Raw genomic sequence first — 7737 nt, 5'->3', positions numbered from 1 at the left:
AGCTCTTGCCTGGGCTAATCCCTTATGGCCCATAAGGGATTAGCCCAGGCAAGAGCTGTGTCAGAGAGTAAGTTATGGGAGACTAATAAACCTGTGATTTCAAGTTACCCTGAATTTGTGGTCTCCTTTCGAAGGATATTTGATGTTCCAGCTCGCTCCTCCTCTGCTGCTAAACGACTTATGTCCATTCAGCAAGGTACAAGATCTGCTGCTCAGTATGCTATTGAGTTCCGTACGCTTGCCGCAGAGGTAGGTTGGAACAATGAAGCCCTTGTTGCCGCCTTCTTTCATGGGCTCTCTGATGCGATTAAATACGAAGTTGCTGTCAGAGATTTACCAGAGGATCTCAAGGCATTGGTGTCTTTTTTGATCCTAATTGACATGAGACTCAGAGAGAGGCCCTCTTTCAAGGAGCGCTTGTGGAAGCCTCCTGTTCCATTGTCTCCTACGTGTTCATTCCCACCCATGCCTCCCTTTCCTCCCATGCCTCCTGGTCCCGAGTCACCAGGTACTGCTGAGCTGATGGAGTTGGGATTCAAGCGTCTCTCCGCGGTGGAGAGGGCCTTTAGGAGGAGGGAGGGGCTCTGCCTCTATTGTGGGTTACAGGGCCACCTTTTGAAGTCTTGTCCTACACGGCCGGTAAACTCTCACATCTAAGGTCCTGTCGAGGGCAGACCTTGGGTGGTTTATCCTTGTCCCCGGAACCGCTTAAGGAGAAACCTTTGGTCACGGTTGTCCTTTCCTGGGTGGACTCCTGCATAGTCACTCAGGCTCTTGTTGACTCCGGTGCTGCGGGCTATTTCATTGACAGTGCTTTGTATCAAAGCACTCCATTCCTGTTTTGCCTCGGTCCGTTCCTCTTGCTATTGAGGCAATTGATGGCAGGCCCCTTCAGCCCGCACTCGTTACTCACGAAACTGCTCTGTTGTCCATGGCTGTTGGGGCTCTCCATTTTGAAACCCTCCAGTTCCAGGTGATAAACTCTCCGCATTTTCCAGTTGTTCTGGGTTATCCCTGGCTCCAAAAGCACAATCCCAGTCTCAACTGGCGCAGGTCCGAAATTTTGTTGTGGTCCCCGCAATGTATTTTCACTTGTCTTCGGAACCAGTTAAAGTTTTGTGCACTTCTTCGGTATCTCAATTGCCAGAGGAGTACCAAGAGTTCCTAGACGTTTTTGACAAGGTGTGTGCCACTACATTGCCTCCTCACCGATCTTACGATTGTTCCATAGACCTGCAACCCGGAGCCATTCCTCCTCGGTGCCAGGTGTACCCTCTATCTGTTACAGAGAATTGTGCTATGGAGGAGTATGTTGCCGACGCTCTGTCGCGGGGGATCGTCTGCAAATCCTGCTCTCCTGCAGGGGCTGGCTTCTTCTTTGTGAAGAAAAAGGGTGGCGAGTTAAGACCATGCATTGATTACAAGGGTCTTAATCGTCTTACCATTAAGAATGCTCACCCTATTCCGCTCATTACGGAACTCTTTGACCGCCTCAAGGGAGCTACGGTCTTTACTAAACTTGATTTGAGAGGAGCGTACAATCTCGTTAGGATTAAGGGAGGCCTTGAATGGAAAAAAGCATTTAACACCAGGAGCGGGAATTATGAGTATCTTGTAATGCCCTTTGGCCTATGTAATGCTCCTGTTGTTTTTCAGGAATCTATTAATGATGTCCTATGAGATATGTTGCAACAGTGTGTTGTGGTGTACTTAGACGACATCCTCATACACTCACCCACACTTGAGGCTCATCGTTCTGATGTTACACGGGTTCTTCAGAGACTAAGTGAGAATGGCCTGTTTTGTAAACTCAAGAAATGTAAGTTCCATCAGACTCAAGTAACCTTACTAGGTTATGTTATCTCCGTTGCAGGGTTCTCCATGTATCCTGACAAGTTATCTGCAGTTCTGCAGTGCCCTCACCCAGTTGGTCTTCGGTCTATTCAACGTTTTTTGGGGTTCACCAATTACTATATAAAGTTTATTAAAAACTTTTCTTCCTTGGTCAAACCTATCACAGACATGACCCGTAAAGAGAATGATCCACTCCATTGGTCACCTACTGCCATTAAGGCCTTTGATAGTCTTAAGACTGACTTTGCTGCCGCTCCAGTTCTGGCTCATCCTAATCCTGTCCTGCCTTTCATTCTTGAGGTTGATGCCTCTGAGACTGGAGTAGGTGCCCTCTTGTCTCAACGTCCTACGCCTGATGGTTCCTTGCATCCGTGTGGTTTCTTTTCTAAGAAATTGTCTCCAGCGGAGTGCAATTATGAAATTGGCGACAGGGAATTACTGGCTATAATTTTGGCACTCAAAAAATGGAGGCATCTTCTCGAGGGTACTAGGGTGCCAGTGCTCATTCTTACAGATCACAAGAATTTATGTTATCTATCTGAAGCAAAACGTTTGTCGCCCCAACAGGCCAGATGGGCGCTATTTTTGTCTCTGGTTAATTATGTGGTCTCCTACCTGCCTGGTAGTAAGAATGTTAGGGCTGATGCCGTCTCTCGACAATTTTCGCCTCTGTCCAAGGAGGAGTCTGTACCTACTCCAGTTATACCTCCTGACCATATTTTGGCTACCATACGTACTAATTTGACTTCTCCCTTGGGGGAGGAGATTCTGGCTGCACAAGCCAATGCACCTCCTGAGAAACCTAGTGGTAAGTGTTTTGTTCCTGAGAATCTTCGAACTAAACTTTTGCACACTTACCACTATCCTAAAGCCGCTGGTCACCCAGGCAAGAACCAAATGATTTGGTCTGTCACTCGACAATTCTGGTGGCCAGGTCTTCGTTCTGATGTTGCTGCGTATGTTGCCTCCTGCTCAGTTTGTGCACAGAATAAGACTCCTCAACGTCTTCCTGTGGGTCTTCTTCAACCTATTGCTAATGGTGAGCGTCCTTGGACACATCTTTCCATGGACTTCATTGTCGAGCTCCCTGTTTCCAATGGCAATACTGTTATCCTTATGGTGTTTGACCATTTTTCTAAAATGTCACATTGCATTCCCTTGATGAAGTTGCCTACCGCTCAGGAGCTTGCTTCAATTTTTGCCCGGAAGGTCTTCCGCTTACATGGGTTACCCAAGGAGATAGTGTTGGACCGGGGGTAGCCAGTTTGTCTCCAGATTTTGGCGTTCTTTTTGTGCTCAAATGGGGATCCAGCTTTCCTTCTCCTCGGCATATTACCCTCAATCCAATGGGGCTGCGGAATGGTCTAATCAAGCTCTGGAACAGTTCCTCCGTTGCTATGTCTCAGATCACCACAATAATTGGTCTGAACTGTTACCTTGGGCAGAGTTTGCTTGTAATAGTGCTATTAATGCTTCCTCCAAGTTATCCCCGAATTATGGGTTTCAACCATCCTTCATGTCTCAGGGTATTCCGGCTTTGGAGGAGCATCTCCGGCAACTCTGTTCCACGTGGGTACAGATTCAGGATTGCCTTCATCGTTCTATGCAGCGCCAAAAGTTCCAGGCTGATCGTAGGCATCTGCCTGCACCTTCCTACCAGGTTGGTGAGAGAGTTTGGCTGTCCTCCCGCAACTTGAACCTTCGTGTGCCTTCAATAAATTGGCTCCCCATTATGTTGGTCCTTTTTGAATACTCTAACGGGTTATTCCTGTGGCATACGCTCTTGACCTCCAATGTTTTTCATGTCTCCCTCTTGAAACCATTGGTTTGTAATTGGTTTACCACTGTGTTGCCTTGCCCCCGTCCTATCTTTGTTGACAACCATGAGGAGTATGAGGTCAGCAGCATTATTGACTCTCGTATGTCCAGGGGCCGTGTACAGTATTTGGTTCACTGGAGGGGCTACGGTCCGGAGGAGCGTTCTTGGGTTCCCTCCTCTGATGTTCATGCTCACGCCCTCCTCCGTGCCTTCCATGCCCGTTTCCCCAATAAGCCTTTTATCCTCCTGTGGGGGAGGGGTCGTTGAGGGGAGGGTACTGTCAGGGTTTTTTCCCTGTTTTGTTTGCCATGTGCTGCTGGCAGCCATTTTACTCACCTCTCTTGCTGACTATGGTGCATTGTGGGGGATGCTGCTCATTTCCTGCAGTTCCTTTTATGGCCAGACTGGTGTGCATCATCCGTGTGAGACAGGATGCAGTCTCAGAATTGTGATGTCATCAGATTATTTAAAGGGCCTCTGTTCAGTATGCTTTGCCTTTGCGTTGTCTCAGACCTGTTTGTAAGAGTTCCTGGGTGTTTCCACCAACATTGACCGAAGATAGCGTGGTGGCTTTTATTTTCTTACTTGCTTAAAATTGAATGCTGTTTCTGATTCAGGAAATACATTTTTTTGGTTTAGTGTCCCTTTAAAGCATGTTCCTTTTTTCTGACTATCTAAGAACATAGTTGTGCATGTATTTAGTTAACAAAAACAAAAGATATTTCCATCTACTAACACTGTTAAGCATGCTTACATTATTAGATAGTTATGATCTATACATTTGTGTTTAGTGTTCTATGACAGTAAATTATTTATATTCTGTTCATTATAAATTAAATGAACGGGACACTAAACACAAATTTATTATGTAATGATTCCGATCATGCATGCAACTATAATCATCTATACAATTTGATACTACTAACATAATGTCAGGGTTTTTTTTCCCTGTTTTGTTTGTCATGTGCTGCTGGCAGCCATTTTACTCACCTCTCTTGCTGACTATGGTGCATTGTGGGGGATGCTGCTCATTGCCTGCACTTCCTTTTATGGCCAGACTGGTGTGCATCATCCGTGTGAGACAGGATGCAGTCTCAGAATTGTGATGTCATCACTTATTATTTAAAGGGCCTCTGTTCAGTATGCTTTGCCTTTGCGTTGTCTCAGACCCGTTTGTGAGAGTTCCTGTGTATTACCTGGCTGCCTAACGTCCTTCCTGTTTCCTGATCCCTGGCTTGTTCCTGACTCTGCTATTTTCCTTGTTCCTGATTCCGGCTCGTCTATTTGCTTTGGCTCCTGACTTGGCTCGTCTGACTACCAGCTCTGGTTTTGACTCCTGGCTTGTTATTTGACTTGTGGACTTTTTATTATTTTTTGCTATTAATAAAGGTGTGATTATTTTTGCACTTTTCGTCTCAGTCTGATTCCTGGCACCCTGACACATAATCATTTTAATAAATCCTCAATATCACAATAGGATAGATAAGAATGAAAAATATGATTGTAGATTAATCGTCAATAATAATGCAGTTACAATTACATTATATGTTTCAATTAAAATAAATAAAAAAATAAAAAAATCTTTATATATATATATATATATATATATATATAGACTTCAATTTAGTGCACTCTCACTTGCCAACCCAGACACAGACCAGGGTGCTTAACGAAATGTACAATTTAGATAGGAATAAGCACTCACTGGATTTCAATACAACAAATATTTATTCGGCAGTGACGTTTCGGGGCATTCGTCTGAGGAAGGGGTGAATGCCCCGAAACGTCACTGCCGAATAAATATTTGTTGTATTGAAATCCAGTGAGTGCTTATTCCTATCTAAATTATATATATATATATATATATATATATATATATATATATATATATATATATATATATATATATATATTAAACTTACATGTCTTTATCAATTTTCTAATAGATTTGCAGTACTTAGGTTTGCTTCTCTTCAAGTCACTATATTTTCGAAGACATTGACGTCTTGTTCTTTTAATTTTCAAAATCTTATGCATTCTTCGAAGCATCTCGTATATTATCTTGTCATGGCATTCCTGTTTCACTGCGCTTACACCCCCAATATGTATTGGAAAATATTATCCATCCAATAAACTAATATTACCAATTCCCCAGCACTAAAAGGTTTAGGACGCGACATGCTTGATGATGACGTCATTAATCGTTAAATCATTAGCGCAATGATCGTGAGATTTAGCAACTAAAGAAGAATGCCAATGTTTCCAATACTAATATATATTTCAATTTATCTATTTATTTAATGTTTAAAAACAATAATTAGTAATAGAATGTTCAATAATACAACATTGCTTTGTTTATATTGAAAGGGATAATAAAGCCAATTTTTTTAATGAATAATTTGTTTAAACAGCATTAAATTATAAAAAAAAATAATTTACTCCGATTGTCAAATATAAATTTTTATATTTATAACTTTATTTAAAAAAAACAGGAATGAAAGATTACTAGACAGCCAAATTTTGTTTCAGCATCCCGGATAGCGCTTTATTATTGGTGTGTATATTTAACCAACAATAAGCAAGTCCTACCCAGATGCTGAATCTAAAACGGTCATGCTCTTAATCGTTCATTCCTGCTTTTGAACTAAAGATACCAAATAGAACTAAGAATTAGTGCTAATAGAAGTAAATGATGAATTTTATCTAAATTTCGGCTCTGTCTAAAGTAATTCAATAATAAAATTGTTTTTAGTATCTCTTTAAGTGTTACATATGTATATATATTCTATTTTCTTTGGTTACAGTACATTTTGAAACTTACAAATTCTGCTTTTTTTATTATTTCTTTTTAAATATTTTAATAAACAAATATATTTTACATTATTTGTTGTCAAATGTTTTTTTTTTTTTATTTACAATTTGCAGAATAACAATTGTCACTATTTGCTTCCTCCAAACAGCTAATTGGATTAATGTTGCATAAATTACATGTACAATGACAAAGTTTGATCTATATGAGCCACAAGAACTTCACAAACTATTGAAGGGAAAGTTAAGTTAATAAATAATAAGTGATAAGAGTAAGCCCTCAAGGATTTAGGAGTTTGAATATGGCCATACCTAGGAGCTGTTACAACTTTAAATTACACTAAAACAAAGACAATTACCTTGTTAAAGTCTTTAGAAAAATTGGTTTCAATTACAAGTCCTATCTGAATCCAGAAATTTTAATTTTGAATAGACTATCAATTTAAGTAAAAATTCAAAAACCAAAGAGCAGCTGTCCCTTAGTACACCCATACAAAACGTGGTGATGCGAAAGTTATCGTCACAATTATAACAATTCTTGATATTGCTAAAAACTCAGATATTGCCAGTGTATACAAACATTCCCATGATAGGCATCATACAACACTTATGATTTGAAGGCATCACTGATTGACGATCACATAAAGTATTCACTTTCCATCCAGAGCCATGCTCCACAGAGAGCGCTTTCAGCGTCTCACCTGATCTTTACAGCTTGCTGTTCCTCGACACAGCCTGACCGCTGATTGTGTGCTGACTCTCCTTGAACACAACTTCATGCGCCCTATGGGTATCCTTGTTGAACGAAACAGTAAATAAACGAAAATCACCCAGACCGGCTCCAATGTGAGTGTGAGTTGATATGATTACGGGGTTTACCTGAAACACGTCAGTGACGTCATTAGGGCCGAAGTCGTAGCCTTTGTTTTAAGTATGGCAGGTTCACTTGCTAGTGGTCTTATCGTTGTTTTAAATTTTTGGAAATTATAATAAAGATTACCCTTTTACACACTCACATTGGAGCCGGTCTGGGTGATTTTCGTTTATCTACTATCAATTTAAGTCTCCAATTCAATGAGACAGTTAAATGGATTAACACCAGCTATTGAGGGATTAAATAAACCAAATAACATTATGTAAAAGAGTTATAGAACCTATAGACAGTACTGTTATGTCACAAAGACAACATATTGCCAAGAAAGAATTGTTTTTTATGACTTATTATAAAAATGATATAAAATTACTATTTTAAACCA

Source organism: Bombina bombina, chromosome 9 (genome assembly GCF_027579735.1).
Source record: "Bombina bombina isolate aBomBom1 chromosome 9, aBomBom1.pri, whole genome shotgun sequence".
Taxonomy (NCBI): domain Eukaryota; kingdom Metazoa; phylum Chordata; class Amphibia; order Anura; family Bombinatoridae; genus Bombina; species Bombina bombina.
Note: the sequence above shows the minus strand (reverse complement) of the source record.